The sequence below is a fragment of the Molossus molossus genome, unplaced genomic scaffold, assembly GCF_014108415.1.
Source record: "Molossus molossus isolate mMolMol1 unplaced genomic scaffold, mMolMol1.p scaffold_m16_p_14, whole genome shotgun sequence".
NCBI lineage: Eukaryota > Metazoa > Chordata > Mammalia > Chiroptera > Molossidae > Molossus > Molossus molossus.
In genome coordinates this window covers 60,220,469-60,242,919 of record NW_023425349.1, presented here as the reverse complement: position 1 = coordinate 60,242,919, position 22,451 = coordinate 60,220,469, and the positions used below count along the sequence as shown (strand labels likewise).

General features: G+C 38.5%; 1 protein-coding gene across 7 annotated transcripts in view; it reads left to right on the top strand.

Annotated features, from left to right (window-relative positions):
• The first annotated feature begins 10,546 nt into the window (after positions 1–10,546).
• Positions 10,547–22,451, top strand: part of PTPRD (protein tyrosine phosphatase receptor type D) — a 315,163-nt gene continuing 303,258 nt past the window's right edge. For 3 of the 7 annotated variants that reach the window (XM_036260625.1, XM_036260629.1, XM_036260630.1), the window contains exons 1-2: positions 10,609–10,686; positions 13,855–13,996. The gene's annotated coding sequence lies outside the window, so the exon portion shown is untranslated. Of the gene's footprint in view, positions 10,687–13,854; positions 13,997–22,451 lie in introns of all 7 variants that reach the window. The other 4 variants (XM_036260627.1, XM_036260626.1, XM_036260631.1 and 1 more) reach the window with 2 other exon arrangements.

Sequence of the window (22,451 nt, the reverse complement as noted above, 5' to 3'; positions counted from 1 at the left end):
TTATATCCCAGACACAGTGAATGTAGCAGATTGTTTGTTTTGATCATAGTATCCCCCGCTGTCTGTTAAATAAAAAGTTACTGTGGTGAGACCATCGACTTTTACTGCTGTAAAACAAGTGTTTATGACCCAGGTATTAATGTTTCTTGAAAAAGGATAAACTAGAAATTTATTTAACTACTGTCATCTGACTAATTCATCTGAAATTTTATCTCTACAAGATTTTTGAAAAGCCATTTGAAAGATGAAGATTGACTTGAATGTTTTGATCTTTTCAAATAGAAAATTAGCCCTGGCCGGTTTGGCTCAGTGGTTAAAGCGTCGGCCTGCGGTCCGGGGAGACTCGGGTTCGGTTCCCGCTAAGGGCACGTACTTCGGTTGCAGTTTGTCCCCGGCCCTGGTTGGTCGTGCGGGTGGCAGCCACTCGATGTGTCCCTTTCACATCGATGTTTCTCTCTATCTCTCTCTCTCTCTCTCTCTCTCTCTCTCTCTCTCTCTCTCTCTCTCCCTCTCCCTCTCCCTCTCCCTCTCCCTCTCCCTCCCTCCCTCCCTCCCTCCTGCTCTATCTGAACAAAGAATGAAAAAGTGTCCTCGGGTGAGGATAAAAATAAATAAATAAATAAATAAATAAATAAATAAATAAATAAATAGATAGAAAATTATTTTCCATAGCATTTAAGTACTATTTTCAAAAGTTTTGTCTTATAGATTTTTTTCCCTTCTTTCTTCATTGTTCTATAAATATTCACTACTAAGTGTTCCCCTACGATGTTGTCCCAGGGAAAAGTGGAAGAGGCAGGATTTGAGGAGTATTTGAAGAGGACTTTTTTGAGGGGTGGAATTTTCAGTTTCTTCCTTAAAACTGATCAACCTCTGACCTCCACTTTTCATCCCTTCTGTTTAGCTAAAAAGGATAAAAATTTGGCCCGTGATACAGTGACAATTATCAGCTTTATCAATGGTCTAGGTAATTGGATAATTTGATATATATTTCTGCTATGAGTCTATGAGTTATTTTTAGCATATTTAAAAAATATAAAGAGCCTCTAAAAAGTATGGTTTTTATCCATTAATTATACATATAGAAATATATTATCTATATTGAAATTTTACATATAGCAATGAATCACATACAGGGTGGGCAAAAGTAGGTTTACAGTTGTGGAACAGAGTTTATAGTTGTATTATTTATTTGTACTATATCTATAAACCTACTTTTGCCCACCCCTGTATATGGATTATAAATTTGTGCAAGGATGTAATTACTATAAGAATGACCATGGAAACATTTTATAATATTGGGAAATTGTGAACAACCTAAATGTTTAACAGTAAATTAAAATATATCTACATGCTTTATAATATAAAAATTATATTTAATTTAAATATTGACAAAAAAGATACACAAAATATATTTTCAGTACAATGTGAGCTAAAATAGAATAATAAAGTGTAATCTTTTTTGTAAAAATTATATATTAAAAGAACATGGGAACATTCTCAAAATTAATTTGTCCAGATGTTCAGCATTACAATGTTTGAAAATATATTTTTTCATTTATTTATGTTTAATAAATGTATATTATGAGAACAATAAAGTCATTTTACTTAAGAATAAAAAGCACACGAAGAGCAGAGTGGAGGAGCACTCTGTGACAACAGTGAGGTGGAATGTTATTCATAAAAGAGATGCAATCTGTTGTGTTACATTCTACTTCCCCTGAAGTCAGTTGTGCAACAGACGCATGGATCTGTGATTGGGCTGTGCTGTGTTTTGCCCATTTAAGGCCTGGTGTGGATCCATTAGTCCCCCCATTAATGACATCAGTGTTTTGCAGTGTCAATGTGTAGTACACAAACTGCATTCTACAGCTACTTTTACAGCTGTAAACAAATGTAATTCAAATACAAGCACTGTAGTCATTTTTACATTATTGTCCATCCTAAATACTCAAATGTGTATAGCCAGGGATTAAAGGGTATGGCACCTTGGGGAGCTTTTTATCAAGTACATGTATGTATTGAACACTTACTCTGTGCTGTGTATGATTAGGAGACATGGGACTTCAGTTATGACCAAGTCACAGCTTCTTTTTTTAAGGGTCCCTTAATGTGGAGGAAGAGAAATACCTGTGCATAAAAGAAGTATAGTAAAATATAATATATTCTAACTCATAAGAGAATACAAAAAGTGTGATAAGAGAGTTAAGAGAATAGTAAATTTTATCAAGATGGGAGTATCAAAGAAGGATTCAAGATATTTAATTTGGGTGAAAATGGGTTAATTGTATAAATCTAAAAGTGGGAGAAAAGGCATTTGGGGCATTTTGTACAAGGGACCAGCATGTACTAAGGCATCCAGGCAGGGAATTTTAGGTTTTTAATGGGCAATAATAGAAACATCTTTGGAAAAATAGGTTGGCAGCAGCCCTGAAATATCGTAAAAGCAAAATTCAATTTCTGGTTTTATTTGTCATCAGTGAGCCATCAAATCTTGTTTATTTGTTTTTGGTTTTGTTTTGAGCAGAAGAGCTTTAATTATAGATGCATTAAAAAAAACAAACAAAAAAAACCAGCAACAACAACACCTCAAAGAACAAGAATGCAAGGGAAGAATCAGTGGTTATGTATAATATTGATTGTAGTGATAAAAACCCAAAGTGGGAGAGATGGGATGGGAGGGTACAGATATCATGATATCATTCATTGATTCTCAGTCCTGGTTGAACATTGGAATCTTTTTGAAATTAATTATGCAGCACCACCCACTGATTTTCTGTTTTAATTGGTCTGGGGTTGGGTCTAACCACCTATAAGAGTGTGTGTGTGTGTGTGTGTGTGTGTGTGTGTGTGTGTGTTGTGTTTTCAGTCTCCCAAATGATTCTAATGACCAGTCTACAAAGAGAATCATAGCTGTGGTTATTGAATATGAAAAAAGAGAAATGAGCCCTGGCTGGTTTGGCTCAGGGTTAGAGCATCGCCTGAAGTCCAGAGAGACCCGGGTTCAGTTCCCGCTAAGGGTGCGTACCTCCGTTGCAGTTTGTCCCCAGCCCTGGTTGGTCGTGAGGGTGGCAGCCACTTGATGTATCCCTTTCATGTCGATGTTTTTCTCTCTCTCTCTGTTCCTCTCTCTCCCTCCCACTCTACCTGAACAAAAAATGGAAAAATGTCCTCAGGTGAGGATAAAAAAAAAAAAGAGAGAGAGAGAGAGAAATGACACATCATAAAGTAGGATCTTTAGGACTTAATCATTGAATGGTAGTGAGGCAAAGGAGAAGAAGACAAAAAAGAGGCTGAGTCTCGCAGGCCAGACATTTGCGAGAATGGGAGTGCCTCCAGCAAAAATGGGAACTTAGAGCCAGAGGATTGGGAAGGCAGATGATGTGTGTTTTCAACACAATGATTTGGGGATCTGCTAGGTAACCTTTCAAGCGGTTAGAAACAAAGTCCTGACATTGAGTTCAAATGGGAGACATCTTTTCATTTAATCAAGTCTCTTCTTCTAGTCTCCCATTCTTTTTTCTTTCTCCTTTTCTTTCCCCCTTTTCTTTCTGCCAGTGTACATATCCATCCTTTGTTAATTTAGATATTGATAGGTATGGGCATCTGTGTATTCAATGGAAGAATGCTTTAGTAGTCATTTTCAAAGAATTGAGAGTTGAAGCCTTGATAAAATTAATGGTGTAGACATGCATAGAATATGTCATTAAACTACAATGGAAGGGAAGAGGGCAGATTAATGTCCGGAGCTTTAATGAGGTATCTGTGTTTTTCAATCATGAACAAATGGAAAGTATATGTAAAATAATACAGAAGTATTTTACCTTACTAAACTTGGAACTTATGCCATTTATTTAGACATTTTGTGATTTTTATTGACCAGGCATGTAATCAATGTATCCCAAATTTCACCTGGCTCTTGGGAATTAGAAAAGAAGTTCCATAGGCAGTACAGTTCTGGGTGAACTTTTTACTTAACTAGTGAAACATAATTGCTGTAATACTGTACAAAATACTTGACTAAACCCTTGAGCACACAGTCAGTATATATTTTATACTTAACTGGAAGAGATTTGAAAATATGCATTAAATTGAGTTATGCCATATTGTCTGTGCAGCATCCTTATAACTTTCCATCTTCTCATTGGCGTAGTAAAAACACCACGGCCTCACACTTAGATCAAAAGTCCATGACTCACTCTGAACTTCAGTGAGCCTTCATTTATTTGTTCCCCTTTGATCCCTTTTTCCTACTTTGCTTACAAATTTTTATAGTACTATAAACTTTTCTATAATTCTATAAAATAGGAATAATAATATAATCTTGTAGGACTGTGGAAAACATCACATATAAGATATATAAAACATTTAGTCCAGTGCATGAAATACACTAAAAACAAGGGTTTTTTTTAATCCCATTTTGAAATGAGATGCTTTTAAAATCACATGTTAAAGCTTATAGATGGTTTTGCGGGTTGTAGTAAAAAGAAAATACCAGAAGTAACTAAACAAATGTCTGACTTTGAAAGTCTGTCCTGGATGTGGGTGTCAGAGGACGCAGCAATGGGCAGTAAGAATACACAGGTAGTCCCATGTGATAGGATCGATGTCCCCACAATCCCCAGTTTATGTAGAACATGTACCACAGAAACCAGTCCAGCCTGGTGGCTGTGCCCCGATTCCAGCCTTCCTCATGCTATACACCAACTCTGGGACCTCCCTCTTCTCCTGCCATGTGCCCATGTAGTGGTACCACTGTCTCAGGCATGCTTTCCTCCCTACACTCGTACTCATTCATCAGATGCATCCTAACAGAAAATCCATCATCCACAAACACTCCAGCAACTCTCTGTGTTTGAGACAGTGGCAGTAGGGTGTGCTGTGGCTGGAAGAGAATGCAAAACCCTATGACAGCAGTTCTCCTTCCCCCAAACCCTGTTCCTGACCTTCCCTTCACTGGATGCTTCCAGAGAGAGAACAGAGGTGGGTGTAGTTGACAGTGCCATCAGCTCTGCAGACACGTTTTAGGGGAGGAAGCAGATGCCTGAACACAGGACTACCTGTGTATTCTTACTGCCCATTGCCGCATCCTCTCGCAAGTGTCATTTAGTAGCTTTATTTACCTTCGCTTTTCAAGATTTAAAAAACAAACACACACATATTTATATTGACTTTTAGGAGAGTGATAGAATCAAGAGAAAAACATCGATCGGCTGCCCCTTGCACGCCCCTTACTGGGGATCGAGCCTGCAGCCTGGGCATGTGCCCTGACCAGGAATTGAACCAGGACCTCTCAGTCCATGGGACGAAGCTCAGTCCACTGAGCCACACCAGCTGGGCCCCTTTCATGATTTTAACTACATTATTTTGACAAGTATCCCTTTAAAAACAAAACTCTCTATTTAAGGAAATGTTAATCGTCTGAAAGAAACCAAGCCAATTAGTTACATGCTGTTAGTTTTGTTCCCCATGCAACATATTTCCTTGATGTCTGCTAAAGCAGCTTCTTCGCTGGAATCAAATTAGACAAATGGCACCCTCATTTCTTCTCTTCACTTTTGTAGTGTGTGGACCTTTCTGTGAATCTGTTTTCCACAATTTTCAATTGATCAGGCAAGTTACTGCAAACCTGAATTGTCTGATTAACCATTAAGAATTTCTCATCAATTCCTTTCTTGCATGGGTGTTATTAGTAGATTTCAATGGTTCTGCCCTTTAATGTCTAGCTCTACTTAATGTAATATACTAAAGGGGGGTTTCATCCTAGATAGAGCAGTTTGTTAAGGATGGTCAAAGGCAGTTTGTTGGTCTTGGTTGCTTCTGTCTCCTAAATTTAATCCCAGGAGTGCTTATGGGGCTTATCACCATGTCTTCAGAGAGCCTAGCAGCTTGAAACCTTGTATTACCATTCTTAGAAGCCAAGTTACTCTACTTTGGTTACACTTTAAAAAACAATCTTCCCTCTTAGCAGTAAAAATCAGCCTGTGGCTCCTCCAGAGCTGTGTAGGAAATAATAATCTGCTAGATTCCTGGAGTTACTGTCTGCTCTGGGATGCATCCCGAGAATGCAGTCTTTGGAAACAGCAAGTGAGCATGTCAGGCACGTTCTAGAATATCAGCCATGCCTCTGTTCTGACTCATATGCATGTTTAGCTTCTCTGTTTTCCATTTAGAAAACAGAGTTTCTGGGTCTAATAGTAATTTGACCTCTGCGGTGCCTGGTATTGGTTTCATGAAAGGTCATATTCCTCACTTGTCACAACCAGCTTGCGCAGAAATTCATTTTGCAGAGCACAGTGCTAGTGGCAGCTTTAGGTGGCCTGAAAGAGCAGTTAGCTACAATAATGGAAGGGCCCCTAAACACTGGTGACGGTAACGTTTTCATGTCTTTTACGCTCTTTACACTCTTGTCATTTCTTTCTTTCCGAGACCCAGTGTAATGCTGATAGTTGCATCTCCTGAGATAAACCTAGGGGGGTTTTCATTATGTAGACCCAAGGCTGTTGTATTGCGTGACTTTCTAGTGGAAGTTTTTGTTTTATGATTTTACTTGGATGCCCATCTCTTCCCATCTTCTGAGCATGACTTAAATTTGGTCAGTATCCGTGACAAAGAGAGCAGAGGCTTCACCTAGTTTCCTTTATTAAGCTGAGATATAGCGAAGGGGAAAAGGGTACTATGTATTGTTATTACCCCTCGGAGAACAAAGGTTTTTATTTGCCTCAAGCATTTGGTACAGTTATTAAGTTCTTCCTCTCTCTGAAATCTTTCCTTTGGCTGGCTGCCTCGCTAGCAACGACAGCATCAGTCTGCGCGTTTTCCCCGCCAAGGGGATCATTTATGCAACAAACATGCTTACTGAAAGAATTTCACTTTCTTTTCTAGGATCTTAACTTTGTATCATGGAATGATGACATTTATCCTTTTTGTGGTTTGGGTTTTGTATGCAAATATGGAAAAATTACATCAGAGTCCATAAAAATAGTCATGATTTTCTTGTATGTAAAAGGCTAATGTCTTTTATATTAAAAAAAAAAACAAAAAAAAAACAAACTAGGTACAAGCACTTGTGGCTTTCTTTTTAATGTAGTGGGACAATTTCATTTTTTGTTTGTTTGTTTGTTTTTAAAGAATAAATTTCAGGACCCTTTTTAAGATGCTTTTTTTTTTTTTTTTTTTTTTTGAAGAATACTGAATCACTATAGTGGCAGTAGGATTTAGAGAGACAGTTCCAGATCAGAAACAGATTCTAACTGGTTATGTTAATAGATATTCCACGGTTCAGTAGGTTACTTCCATTACTTCATCTTCAGAAGTAACATCCCTGCAGTAGCATCTAGTAGTCCTATCCTTGGCCGATTATTGTGCTTGCCAATATTAGCATGAACATCTCAGGGTATGACCTGAAGTGAAAATAAATAAGAAACACACTTGAATATTGGAATAGTAGTTACTTCCCTTCCCCAAGTATATGGGAATTTGCCTTTTCTGCTTTCCATTTAGAAAAAAAGGTTTCTGTGTTAAATATTAATTTTACTTTTTACTGTTCATATTCACCAGTATTTCAGAAGAACTTGCTTTAATAGCCATTGCCTCTTTGCAGATTATCAAAACCCCAATATCCCTCATACTTTGGGATGAGAAATGAGATGTTAGCCCTGTGGGGCGGGGGGAGGAAGGAAAGAAGGAAGAAAGCAAGAAAATCTCAGTACAGTGAAAATGACATCCTCTATTCTATTACTTATTGAATTTATTCTGCTATTTACTTTCTGGTTTGTACATAGTCATTTTTACATGATTCACTCCATTCACATATTCTTGCAAGAAATTTTAAAACAGAACTAAAATGGGAAAGTGGGTTATTAAAATTGGTATTTTTCAGGGTTGATTGTTGAAGCTATGGGCTTTGAAAGGAAGGTACTTAAAAATGACAGTATCATAGCGTTTAATAAGCAATTTTTTCAGGGCAATTTCCTAAGAATTTCAGTTGCATAATTATGATTTCCGTACTCGGTACTGACAAGTATGTGGTTATTATCAATTTGCATTGTTTGCAACAGCAAAATGAAAAACATAAAAACTCTAATGTCTTTTTTGTTTGTTTCCAGAGAAGTGACATCAGTGTGCAGTGTTTTTTATTCCTCTCACTGTTAGTCAATTTCAAATCATTTTGAGTACTTCCTGCAGTTCTGGTAATCATCTAGTTTGTAGGGCTACCCAGAGATGCCGTAGGATGTGATATCTAGCAGGGCTGTTAGAGCCCGCCTTCCTTCCTAACACTTCTGAACAGACAGGGACCTATGTTCCCACCAGTTTCACTATCAATACCTTGAATTTGCTGATTTAGGTGAAGACTCATTTCCTAGCAGTAGCATTGCAATGCTGCCTCTCAACCTCCCTTCCCCCATGGTGGAAATACCGCACTAATCTGGGACGCCTTAACATTGGGAGGAATCTCTGCAAAATAATTCGTTTCACATCTCATATTTTTATAGGTAAGAAACAGGAAATTTAGGGAAAACATTCCCCCCCCCCCCAAGATGATACATATATATGATCATAGTGGAGCCGCGATGGGAGTCTGGCTTCCCGAGAAAATCCAGACGAGAGTGAGAACCCGCTGCCAGGTTGGGGAGAACATCGTGTGGGAAACACGCGGCATGGAAGGCAGACATGGAAGGCAGACACGGAAGGCAGACACGGAAGGCAGACACGGAAGGCAGACACGGAAGGCAGACACGGAAGGCAGACACGGAAGGCAGACACGGAAGGCAGACACGGAAGGCAGACACGGAAGGCAGACACGGAAGGCAGACACGGAAGGCAGACACGGAAGGCAGACACGGAAGGCAGAGAGAGTAGTCGTGATGCGCATACAGTTGTGAACTTGATTATTTTCTTCCTCTTTAGAACCTGAGGACTGTTTTCAAACTAAATGTTAGCTATAATTACGTAAAACCATTTTCAATGGTGTAGAACTGAAAAACAGTAGGAGAGAAGAGAAAATTGTACTAGGGTTTAGAAAATGGAAAAGAAAATGAAAAAGTAGAATGTTTTTGTTTTTTTCCCTGGTTTGTGTGGCTCAGTGGTTAGAGTGCCAGGCTGCACACCAAAGGGTCTTGGGTTTAGCTGCTGGTCAAGGGCATGTACCTGGGCTGTAGGTTCAATCTTGGTCCCAGTTGGGGGGTGAGTGCAGGAGGCAACCGATTGATGTGTCTCTCTCACATTGTTGTCTCTCTCTTTCTTTCCCCCTTTCTCTCTTCATCCCTTCCTTCTACTCTCTCTAAAAATCAATGAGAAAAAAAATATCCTCTAGTGAGGATTAATAACAAAAAAGTTTTTTTTTTTTTTTTTTAAAATGTCTAGCTTAAACATAATTTAAAAAACCCAAAGACACAAGAAAAATATAAAGAGGTAGGAAAAAATTAAAATAATCCTGAAGCCACTGTCAATAGTGTCTTAGCATATTTGTCACATCTTTTCTTTTGGGGGGGTCATTTTTATTCTCTGTCTCATATATATTTATGTATGATGCTTTTGTGGCGTATTGAATCTTAAGTACTTCTCATGTCATATTATAAAAAAATTTTAAGATGTAACATTTACTATTTGCACGATGTTTCATCATTATGCCATGGTTTTTCCGCCATCAATTCCTATAGTATTTTATATTTTGGGTACTGATAATCTTTGCTAAATAACTGACATGATGAGTATCCTTGTGCATATACATTTACCTGCATTTTATAAGACTCAGTAAAAGAGTTTTATCTCTGGAAACACAAAATGGATAATGAGTAGAATTTTCAGGGGATGGGGAACTTTAGGAACTCATAAAGGGCTTTGGAAAGCTTCATTCTCTAGCCTTTCATACTTAGGAATCTTTAACTCTACATCTTTCTCAACAAACGGGTTTTTTTTTTTTCTTGGCTATGACTTTGGAGTCTTCTTGACTCATCTCTGATGTACAGTGTGGAGTTCAGTTTCAAGTAAGGCAACCCGAATATCTGGGTTAGAGAGACACTCCACCATTTTTTCCACTTCTGTTTATTGCCAAACCTTTTAATTCAGGGCAATATTTCTTGTACCTTTAAAATTTCCTAGAATTTCCCTTCAATGTCACTAACTTTAATAGCTCAGCATTGGCAAGGCTTTCTGGCCGTGTCCTGATAGCGGCATCAAAGCAAAGAACCACATTTTTACTCACTCTGATTAATGAGATTATTTTGTTGCAGAGGACAAATTGGATTTTTTTTTTCTATACTGGTAATGCAAATTCCTGTGTGATGTTATTGGATCTCTGCCTTAGTACAGATTTCTGCAGTAAAAGCACAAGCTGATAACTTGACCAGAAAGTTACCCTCCCTCCTCTTTAAACTACCCTCAACAGTGAAAGGTGCTTTCCTAAGTTTGTACTTCTGGCACGTTGAAGCCTGTGCGTTTGTATGTATGCGCTGATGGAAATGGGAAGAGCTGTGCCATTGGGGCAATCGTCTGTTTCAGTTTTCCATCTAATTATGATACTTTCTTTTCATTTCAGCACCTCCGAGGTTTACACGAACTCCTGTTGACCAGACGGGGGTCTCTGGTGGAGTTGCCTCTTTTATTTGCCAAGCCACAGGAGACCCACGACCTAAAATTGTCTGGAACAAGAAAGGAAAGAAAGTCAGCAATCAGAGATTCGAGGTATTAGGTCCATTGTTCTGTTTCTCTGGGGGAAGAACGTGTCTGCTGTATCTTTGGTTTGGGTGTTACTTGCCTGTTTTACTCTGTTAAAAGGTGTCATCATCACTGCGACAGGGCGTTCTTCATGTTGCATGTGATGGGAAATACAACTTCAAATGGCTTTTTAAAAAGGAGCAGTTGAGGGTTCATTTTGCTGCCTTCGTCTCTGCTTATACTAAGACTCAGCTAGTGTTCCTAGCATCTGCCAACCTTCTCCTCAGAGGGCTTCCCCTTAGGATTGCAAGATGGAGTTTTTCATCCTCCCTCAACTGAGCTTAGAGGATAAGAGAAGTCCTCCTATGCTCTTGTGTTTCTATGTCATAGGCTCTTACTGAGTTACATGTTCATCCCTAAACCAATCTGTGTGGAGGGCTAAATGATACTTTTTAAGTTAATTAGAATCCACCTCTTCTGCTGGGAACGAAGTCAGTCCCATTCAACCCCATGACTTGAAATGAGAAAACTGTGTTTTCCCAAAGGGAATTCAAGTTCCTATTACCAGGAACAAGGGGAATGGGCGGTGGGCAGCAAATGAAGTTGTCCACTCTACCTTGCACCTGTGTTTTGCAATTATCATAAACTAAAATGAGAAATTTGCTGCAGTATGTCAGTGTAAAGTACTACTCTATAAGAAACATACCCAACTGGGTTGAGATTGCAGTTATGCCTGTTGAATAAATAAATTTTCTTTATTCAAGAAAGCTCAGTACAATGAAGAAGATGAAGCATAATTCAGATATCTTTTTGGTATTTGGGAGAGCCGTATGGTTTAGAAACTTTCTCATTTTGGAGGAGAAAAGTAGGTGGTGAGATACACAGAAAAATATTGGAAGAAACACAAAATATTATGCTTATAGTTTAAGATATAAAGAGAAGAATTTGATTCTTAGATGATACTAAGCCCTTAAAATTATAAAACTTACTTCCTCATGCTTAAGTTTCCAATCTATGTCATGGCCTTATTCACAAATTGGCAAATTAAAGGCAATTTCTAGTTAAAAGAAATTTAGCAACTAAGAACTTCAGAACTGTTTGATAATACTCATTTTTCATCAGTAATTATAGAGCGATAAGTGATCTAAATGCCTAAAGGATCTAATTAATTACACTAGTGAAAGTTGAAATTTAGACTGTAGTTTACAAGTGAAAAAAATTTAATTGTTTTAATTGTTCAGATCCCTATAGTGATTTAAAAATAGACAAAAATTATCTTAAATAATCTTTGGAAACTATTTCTTATAGAAAATGATGTGTATTAACATTTTATGTATACACAAAAATATGTATGCACATTTTTACAAAATTTAAATAAAACTGAATATTTTTTGTCAAAGAGTAGTTTGATATCATGCTTGCTATTGATCATGGCTTCTTGACAAAATCTTATAACAAAGACTAAATTGTTGTAAATATTGAAAGTATGAGCTCTGTTTAGCACATAATTTCTAATAAGAGTCACATAAATACATTTAGGGCAAATCATTTATTTTTGCACAAAGCTCCTTCATCAAATGGTATCAAGACTTGAGTTGAGTATCTTTAATATCTGTAGCATTATATATGTCTATTTTTGGTTTCACTTATTTATAAGGCCCATGAGAGCAGTGGATGACTGATTTTACTTCCTCTTCTGTCTTCAGTGCCAAGTACAGTATCTGGCCCAGATTAGGAACACATCCTTAAATACTGGATATGAAGTAGGGTTTTCACATCAGAAAGTGCAGCACTAGCTTTTAACATGTGGTATAGTGTTTGTTGTGTGACTAAGTCTAAATCTAGGAAATAGTTCAGAAAGGTAAATGTGCAATGGCAGGTAACAATTAATGAATCAGAATTTAAATTGGTGTTAAAGATGTTTAAATCTTTCTCCTCATTAAGCCACAGGATGCTCATAAATACTTTCCAAAAAAAGTATTGCATGTTTGACAAAGATTTTCTTAACTGTGAAACTCCAAAGATGCATAGTAGATTCATTCTAAATGTGTGCTTAATAGAGTTGAAAATGAATTATGTTGCATTGAGAAGTGGGAAATTTTGATTATCTTTGTGGATTTAAAACATAAAGAGAATTCAGAAAGGACTTGAAGTAGACATTTTAAAATACCTTTTTCTTTTACACACACACACACACACACACACACACACACAGGATTGAACATTCCGTAACTGTATTTATAAGGCATTCTCTATTCACAATTTAAGCTCCTGTATGTATAATTCACAAGGAAATTCAGGAAAAACACACAGCATCTTGGTGAACAGCTGAGAGAACTCAGCATAGTTATAGAATAGATAAGGAGAGGACTGCATGGTTTTGTGTATATATATTTATTAATATCATCATCATCATCATCATTGTTTAAAAGTAGTACTTGAACTAGCCGAGAAGTACCTAGGATTGTTAAACTCTCTCAGAGTAGAGTTTATAATGAGAGTGAATTTAGGCTGACTGTTTAGAACATTAATTTTCTGCCTGGTGAAGCGAGCCTCCATTTTACAGCAAGAATGCCCTAAAAATGCAGAAAATGCTAAGCTAGAACAAACACTGGAATGATTTATGGCAAAATTAATGCATGCCATCAGGCTCTTGGTTGTGAAAGCCTCCTTGTTGGCTGCCTAAGTGCTAGATTTATGCAGTTTCCCTTCATGGTTCACTCATCTAGACTGTTCAGGCTGAGACATGTGAAACCAGGAGAGCTGTCCTTGGAGGCACAGTATTTGTCCACCTTACCGTCTGATTAGTGGATGGATCTGCATGTGCAGATATGTTTTCAGAATGATTTGAGAAGTTTATCCATCATAGAAGCCAGTCTCTTGCAGAATTAATAGGGTCCAATTGCCCTAGACACACCTACTAGACTATTTTTGTGAGTAAACCCTGGATGGTTTTCAGCAGAGACGAGACATCTACTTTTTTGCATATAAAGTTTCGTGTCTTTTTCTGTTTGTTCACTGGATTCATTAAATTAGTCCAACTGTTCTTTTTCACCCCTGTATCAAAATTCAGTCTCAAAATGGTGCTGAGTGTATTCTGAGCCAAAAGGGCTGGCTCACCACTTCATTAAGAGGTTTAGCTGAAAGGTGGACAATTGTAACAACACCTGTGACAGCTGTGGTCTCCTCTAATAGGTAATAGAGTTTGACGATGGATCTGGATCAGTTCTCAGAATACAGCCCTTACGGACTCCACGGGATGAGGCCATTTATGAATGCGTGGCCTCAAATAACATCGGAGAAATAAGCGTATCTACCAGACTCACAGTTTTGCGTGGTAAGTACTCAAGTGCAAGGTTGCTCCTTGTGTCATTGTTGAAATTCTATATCCCAGGTGTTCTTTTTGTAGAACCATCAAAAAGACTAGCATTGTCATGGCACTTAAATTGGAAGTGAACTGAAATAAAATGTTTATAAGAGCCCAACTTTTAAATAGGCAGTGGGTGCCTTCTCTCACGAGTCTTGGAAAATGGAAATCAGAGAGGAAAAAAAGGAAAATCCCAAAGAAATGCTGATTTCGAATGTCAGACACCATTTTGGTTTAGGTAGAGAACCTAGAAAGAAAACAAGGTATGCTGCCGTTCTGCCCGTTAGCAGCATTACCTGTGTATGGAGATTTCAGATCGAGGTCAGCAACTCCTGTTTACAAATTAGCATTGCTGACACTGATGTTTGTAAAATTAAAGGAACTTCCTCTACTTTACAGATGAGTTGCTCCAGAGCAGGCAGGTCAAAAACAAGAAAGGCACCTTTCTTCTTTAAGTCAAAAATATGTTTTTATTTCAGTCTTTTATATTTCTTGAACTAACATCTGTTGACGCGAAGCGAATCCGGCTATGTGGCTCATGCAGTTTGACCAAAGCATAGGATGACATGGCAGATATCCAGTCCAGTGTGTTTGCTTTCTAGACATTCTTTAGAATGACGGCACCAGAGAATAAAGGATGATGATTAATAATACTGTACTGTTTATTGCTAATTCCGTCTTTTGGGCAGAGAGGAGAACAGCACTTGATTTGGCTTACCTAGTTGTGGACGTTTCCAGACTCACCGCTCTGCCTTCTCCGTTTTTCTCTCATTCACACTTTGATTTGTTTTGTTCTGCTTTTAACTTGATTTCACTTGATTGCACAACTTATGAGAACAGACTTTCTAAAAGGAAGGGAATTAGAGAGAAGGGATGAGAATTTACTAAGTATAGGGGGAATGTGTATGGATTAAGAGTATTTCTCCTCCGTTTTACTTTTTTTTTTTCCCTTGAGAGATTTATTTCGTTCGTATGTGTTATAAATTTTTTTTAAAGTTTTCTTCTAGATTTATTTAGTACAAAAATTAGTTAATCCAAGAAGCTTAGAAAGTTAAATTATTTACAGGTATATGCTGAAATATATTTTAAATGATATAAATAAACATCTTAGTCTCGGGATATACTAAGCAACTGGATACAGATATTTTATTTTATTTGGTTAATCCTCACCTGAGGATATTTTTTCAATTTATTTTTTTTAGAGAGAATGGAAGGGAGGTAGGGAGTGAGAGAAAAACAGAAACATCGATGTGAGAGAGACACATTGATGGGTTGCCTCCTGCACTGACCCGGTGGGGGCCAGGGATAGAACCTGCTAGCCAGGTCCATGCCCTTGACTGGAATCAAACCCACAACCCTTCAGTGTACCAGCCAGCATTATAACTACGGAGGCACACTTTCCAGAGGTGGATACAGATATTTTAAATGTATGTAATAGAATGCTGCTTAAAAATAGACAAGTCAAATTTGAGCTATATATCTGACCATTATGACAAGTTCAAGTTCATACAGGAAGTTCTCCGTCACCCTATGAACACATAGAGATGTTGATAAAATATCTGAAAATAAAATTAAAGGCATGGTTAGGCTTACAAAGAAGACGACATTTCCAGGGGCTAAAACAAAGAGAATCTCCAGAGACAATATGCTAACATGATAACCATTTGGATGATATGCTTTAGAACTGACCTTTCTCTCTCCAATAGGACACAGGCCTATGTAAAATATGGTGGAAGTAAGAGCAGAAAAATCAGCTTTAGCATAAAGGTGAGAATTCTAGTACTGTTCCTACAGTGCAATACTCCAAACCCAGAAGCTCACCTAAAAGCTGGTCAGAAACAGTGAATCCCATGGAGTGTGGAACAGGCAGCCCTGTGAGCACTCAACTATCAGAGGCACCCCTAATCCAGGACTCGTGACCCCAGATAAGGTCATTCAGGCCCTCATGGGCTCGTAGGTACCAGCTCTAAAGCATGAAAACCAGTTTCTACTCACAGTGGACAGTAAGCCCACTCAGTGAAAATAGAAATCGTAGTCTGCAAACTACAGATAATCGAACTGTACAAATGAGTTTTAAAAGAACTGTATTTTCAATATCTGAAAAGGTAAAGGAAGGAATAAAATTCGTCAGACAAGAATCAGACATCAGGCCAACGGAGCAGACAGGAGTTAGAAGCCAGGCTTTAGAACTGAAAAGACCTTTAAAGACTGTTATACAAACTATTATATGAACTACAAAAAGTATGTACCTATGTTAATATACTTATGTATTCACATAAACAGAAATAAAAGGTCTGAAAATTATACAATCATTTCTTCTGAAGCAAATCAAACTCATTTGTTGATCTTTTAAATTTTTAATTTTCATTTATTCACCTGTTTTAGAACTAATGCTATTATGTAGAAAGTGTATTACAAAGGTATTATGAAGTGAAATTTACCAGAAACCTTTTTTTTTTTTTTGCCTTATGAGTTTCTTTAATTTCTTAAAAGGGAGCCTAAAAGTCATTTGGCTTGACTTAATTTTTATGCATTTGATGAAAACATTAACAAAAAGTTGGAGGAAAATATTACTTTCTGTAAACATTTACATGGATTTATGTTTTTCTGCCTCCCAGATGACTAGGGTCCCCCAACCTCATCCGCTTTTATCCAACTAGCCTCCACATAAAACAAATACATGTGACAATTTTAATATGATGTTGACTTTCTGTGGGAATATCTGTCACATGTAAGTACATCTGCATGAAAATGTATGATTCTAGTAAAGTAGTGAAACCTTTTTTTCTAAAGACTAAGTTTAGCAATTTTGGAAATGTTTCATGAGAAAAACTGTAAGGTATTTTGGATAATGGAAAAATAGTCTAGACATAACCTTAAAATAGAATGCCTTCATATATCCTTATAGGATGAAATAAATGGATTTGAATATTTGTTTCTTAGAGTTAGTTCTTTGTTTAAACATTTTAAATAACTATCGATAATCTTATTACTAATCATCTTTTTAGAATATTCTAATGGTGCCCTGGCCAGTTTGGCTCAGTAGTTAGAGCATCGGCCCACGGACCAATGAATCCTGGGTTCGATTCCAGTCAAAAGCACATACCTTGGTTGCAGTTCGTCCCTGGCCCTGGTGGGGGTCTTACGGAAGGCAACCAATGGATGTGTCTTTCTCACGTTGATGTTTCTCTCTCTCTCCCTTTCTCTCCCTCCCACTCTACCTGAAGATAAATAGAAAAATATCCTTGGGTGAGGATTAAAAAAAATATTCTAATGGTAAATTAATATTCTTGGAATATGGACATCATGAGCAAGTGAAAGTGAAAGGTTTGCATCACACCTGATGAGCTTTGTGCCCATTTTCAGTTGGCTGTGTCTCACAGGCCACACTGCAGAACCACTAGCCGCTGGGCAGAAGGTACACACTGCTTTACACTTGTCTTCCAGAGGCCTCATCAGATGCCCAGTTGGTCCGCATGGGTCATTTACATTTTTCTCACTTTGCTGACCATGCCAAAAATGTGCCAACTGTCCTGATGGGTTTTGTCTAAGTGGGCTGGATGGAGAGCATTCATTTATTCCACGCAGGCTACTAGGGAACCTAATTAATTGCAGATTTGAACATCCAACCTGTGTGGCTAATGCAGAAGATGGTGAAAGAATGCCCAGGCCACCCATGCACACGGGAGGGAGTATTTCGGGGAAAACTTGCCCTTGGTAGCCCGTTTCAAACTGCCCTAGCTCTGAAAAACTGTTTCCATAAGGAAGGATAACTGCAAGCTGGGGCTGCACGGGCCCTGGCATGAGCTATGTGAGCAATCACCAGTCACGCCCTGTGGTTCCTCCATGTAGTGGGAGAGGGGAGTTCGATGCGGTACTTACAGCTTCCAGGTCATTTTTTACGTTTTCTTGGTCGCCCCGGCTATGAAAACACAAGCAAATCCCAGCGCTCTGCTTCGATAGCGTTTTAGGAGGCTGAGCATATCGTTTACACCATGTGTTTTCCCCGCTCAGAAACATTTTCAGTGAAGGCCTCAGAGGTCACTCAGAGGGTATTACGAGCTGAGCCCCACCTAATCGGAGAGTTCTGCTAAGGACGGTGGAGCGGATCTTCGATTTCCAGTGAGGGGTAAGAGTGGGACCAGAGAGGGTGTTTTCAGAAGAGGAATCGTAATCCAGAGGAAACTGGCTCTTGCTGAATCTTTGATTCACTGGTTGCAGATTTTTTTTTTTTTTCTGACCAAAAATATGAGGAGGGAAACTTGTGATATAAATTTATATAATGACGACGGGGGATGTAAATATTCTCTCAGTTACATTATTAGCCACTTGGCAGGGGAAATGAAATATCACCATTCGAGGACTGTGTGTAAGAGCGAGCCAGGAAGCATCTGCTTCTTTCAGGCAAGAGGGAAGACCTCCGATCCCTTCTCCTTGCTCATGTAATTCCGTTCCGCGAGAGAAGTCACAGAACATCGAATCAAGCGTGTCTCTAATTATCTGACTAAATGATATGTTCTTGAATTTATAGTTTTATGTGGAAATCAGAAAATACGCATTTTTGTTGTCATCCAAAACAGCGTGTAATATGTTATTATTTTAGGTCTAGTGGGTTATTTTTCAAGGCTGGCCCATTCTGAAATGGCACTGTCCCCAAACCACCACCAGCACTAACATAAAACAGGATACAACACAGGGGGCAAAAATAGGTTTGCTTTTGTGAGTATGTGAATCAGTTTCTTCCTGTATTATTAGCTATTCATTATTTTCCATACGAAAAACTGTAAACCTACTTTTGTCCCACCCTGTATGTAACATTGTTGCTCTTATTTGCTCACAGGAAACCAGTCTGTTCGTAGAACACATGCAAAGTAAAAGTATTGTCTAAAAAAGTTAGGTGACCAAAAATGAGACGAATTAGTTATATCGTTATACAGACATACATATGAATATCAGCTCCACATAAATGCACCCTATTTTATGAATGATCATCGTCCAGACATAAGGCACGATATAGAATCCGAAGTCTAAATCTCTGGTCATTTGATTTAGTTTCAGCTCTGGCTCTATCCCATAATAGTTGTGCATCTTGAGCACATCTGTTAACTATCCTGTTTCTTTTTTTTTTTTTTTTCCTCTCATGCACAGGGAAGGCATTGGATTGGTGATTACTTCGATCACTTCTCTCTAGCTTTCTATGATTCAGTGACATGCCTATTTCAGCAAGTCAGTTCTTGTAAGATGGAAAAAAAATACGCTCCCTGAAGGTGACTGTTACTGAGATAGTAAAACAGAGAGTGAGTAGTTGGGTGAGACGGAGAAGGCATTTCATTGGGAAAAGGAGAGATGTGTTTGCATAATATGTCAGTTTCAAAAAAAATGTAAGCCATTATAGAAGTTGTTAAAAAAAAACTTTTGCCATTTTTCAGGGAGAAGGCAGTCAACTCTCTCTGCCATTGTGCAGTACCCTGTGATCAGAATTAGCATGTTCATTACAGTCTCATTTTATTAATGCCTCTTTCTGAAGATGAACACAGTTGTCCCCGCTGTGAAAATGGTACTTTTCCGTTTATGCTATAAAGTGGTCTCGGCTGGGGATCCAGGCTAGGAACATTAAAGAACAGAGCACAGCTGCTCGACTGTCACACAAAAGGATTTTTATGAAAGACTGAAACAAAAGGAAGGGTGGCCAACTCAGGAAAACTTGCTGACGATTATGGTACTGAGGGAAGATTACTTGAAAAGGCTTATAAAATAGTTGAGTGTTTGGAATAAATTGATACCAACATGATAAAGCCTTCCTGTGTCCTGTACGTATTTCCGTGCTCAAAAGAGGTGGTGTGGACAGAGCCATATAAGCAAGCAGAAACTTAATCTTGACTCCTTGAAATAACTAATCCTTACTTATCAGTGTTCACAAAGGTGGGAGTCCATGTGGACAGGTGCACCAAGAAGCTACTTAGGAGAGACATTAACACTGATGATATTTGGGAAAACTACACTGTGAGCTGAGGTTATTCGTGGCCCCTTGTGATCCGTCTTTTAAGGACCATTGTGTTGGTGATGCATGCTGCTTCCTTTGAATCATCATTACTTGTTTTCCACTCTGGGATTATGTCTTAAAAGGGCTCAGAGAGAATGAGTGCGTCTATAAGTCATTGCATACAAGTGAGAACAGTATTCTTTTGGCTTCATATTATAATATTATTGTTAACAATTTAAAAAGGAATATTGAGGCCCTGGCCAGTTTGGCTCAGCGGTTAGAGCGTCGGCCTATGGTCCTGAGAGACCCGGGTTCGGTTCCCGCTAAGGGCACGTACTTCGGTTGCAGTTTGTCCCCGGCCCTGGTTGGTCGTGCGGGTGGCAGCCACTCGATGTGTCCCTTCATGTCGATGTTTCTCTCTCTCTCTCCCTTCCTCTCTCTCCCTCCCACTCTATCAGTACAAAAAATGGAAAAATATCCTCGGGTGAGGGAAAAAAATAAAAAATAAATAAAAAGCATTGACTTTAAAAAAAATAAATAAATAAAAAAATAAAAATAAAAAGGAATATTGAGTCATGTGCTTACTGTTGACTAACTTGTTAATAGATGTGTAGAAATGTTGAGCTGGGAGGGAATTTGGTCTTTACCTAGTCTAATCCGTTTGTGATGTAAGAAAGGATGGGCTTCAGAATTTGCAATGATTTTTTTTTTTTTTGGTTATACAGCTAAGATTTCCTTTGGGTTTTGCCCAGTCAGAAATAATGTTGTGGTATGTGTGCTAGCTCTTTAAATATTTACTTTTGATGTTCTGGTTTTTCTTGCTATCTGAAAGTAGAGATTTCCTATGAAACATTTCCTAAGCTGAAATGCCATAAAGGGAAGAAGCGATTACCTTAGGACACATCTCACTAAGGGATGCACAGAGTTAATTGAGATACAGCACAGATGCTCACAGACACAGTTCAAAGCTCTAGCAGCTGGAAGCTGAGAGGCTGAGTGTAGTCCCAGGGAAGGGGCTTGACGGGCCGCTCTCGCCGTCTCTGTGGACTCCCTGCAAAACAAACACTAAACACTATTTTAGCTTTTCACCTTTCCATAAACACAAAAATCCTCCTTGGATTTATTTCAGTTAGCAAAACAGGTACTAACATAGGTCCTTCGTAAAAGTAAAATTGCTTTAAGCAAACCTTCAAAAAGCGGGGGATAGCTGAATAAGACACTGTCCTCCTTCCGGGATGGTGTTCTTCCAGCCGACCAGCTGCAGACACCACGCTGTGACAGAAAGGATTGCTACCGTGCCACAGGTGTGCAAGGCGTGGGGAAGTCCCACTTTGATGGTGCATCGTGGGAGGGAGGAGACCTCTAAGTTGAGACTTGAAGAATGTATATAGGCTTTTATCAGGTAGAGCTTGTGCAAGAGTATTAGGGATAGACCTTCATGAACATAGTTATGTGAGTAAGAAATTGATACATATTTGATGGTGGGTGTGGGCGGTACATTAGTCAGGAACATCCAGAAAATGGTATGCAACCAAAAAGAGCATATATATATGTATATATATATAAAATGTGTGTGTGTGTGTGTGTGTGTACATGCTCATATAATAAGGAATGGGCTCAAAGGCTGGCAGGTTTGAGACCCAGGAAGAGCTGATGTTTCAGTTTGAGTCTGAAGGCAGGACTAAGCCAATGTCCCAATTTGAAGGCAGTTAGGCAGGAGGACGTCTATTGCTTGGTGTGGGGACATATTCTTTGTTCTATTCATGTCTTCAGCTGATAGGATGAAGCCCACTCACATTAGGGAAAGCAATCTGCTTTATTCAGTCTGCTGATTTAAATGTTAATCCCATCCAAAAACAACCTCCCAGAAATACTCAGAATAATGTTTGACCAAATACCTGGGCACCTGGTTGCCCAGTCAGCTGGGCATGTGAAATTAACCATCACAGGTGGATATAAACCATAGTAGCTCAGAATAGAGAAGTTAAAAGAGTAGTAGTAGAAGAAAGTGAAAGTGACGTACTTTATTGGCTAGAGAGATTAAATTACACAAGCCTGAAATCATGTAAGTTAAGGTAGACCATTTCTATATGAATTGAAATTTGCAAAGAGGCTTACTGAACTACTTAAAGTGATATAGCAAACCATTCACAGTTCTTGATACATAATTACCGTTTATATTTAAAAACTGGGCATTGGGTTGGCTTTCACTGATAAAATTTGAATTTTTTTTTTTTTAATCCTCAGCCAACGACATTTTTCTATTTATTTTCAGACAGAGTGGGAAGGAGGGAGAGAGAGGGGGGTGGGGGAAAGAAACAATGATGTGAGCGAGTCACATTGATTGGCTGCCTCCCACATGACCCTGACCAAGGCCAGGGACTGAACCACAACTGTTTGGTCCAAGTGCTGATGCTGTAACTGCTGAGCCAAACCAGCCAG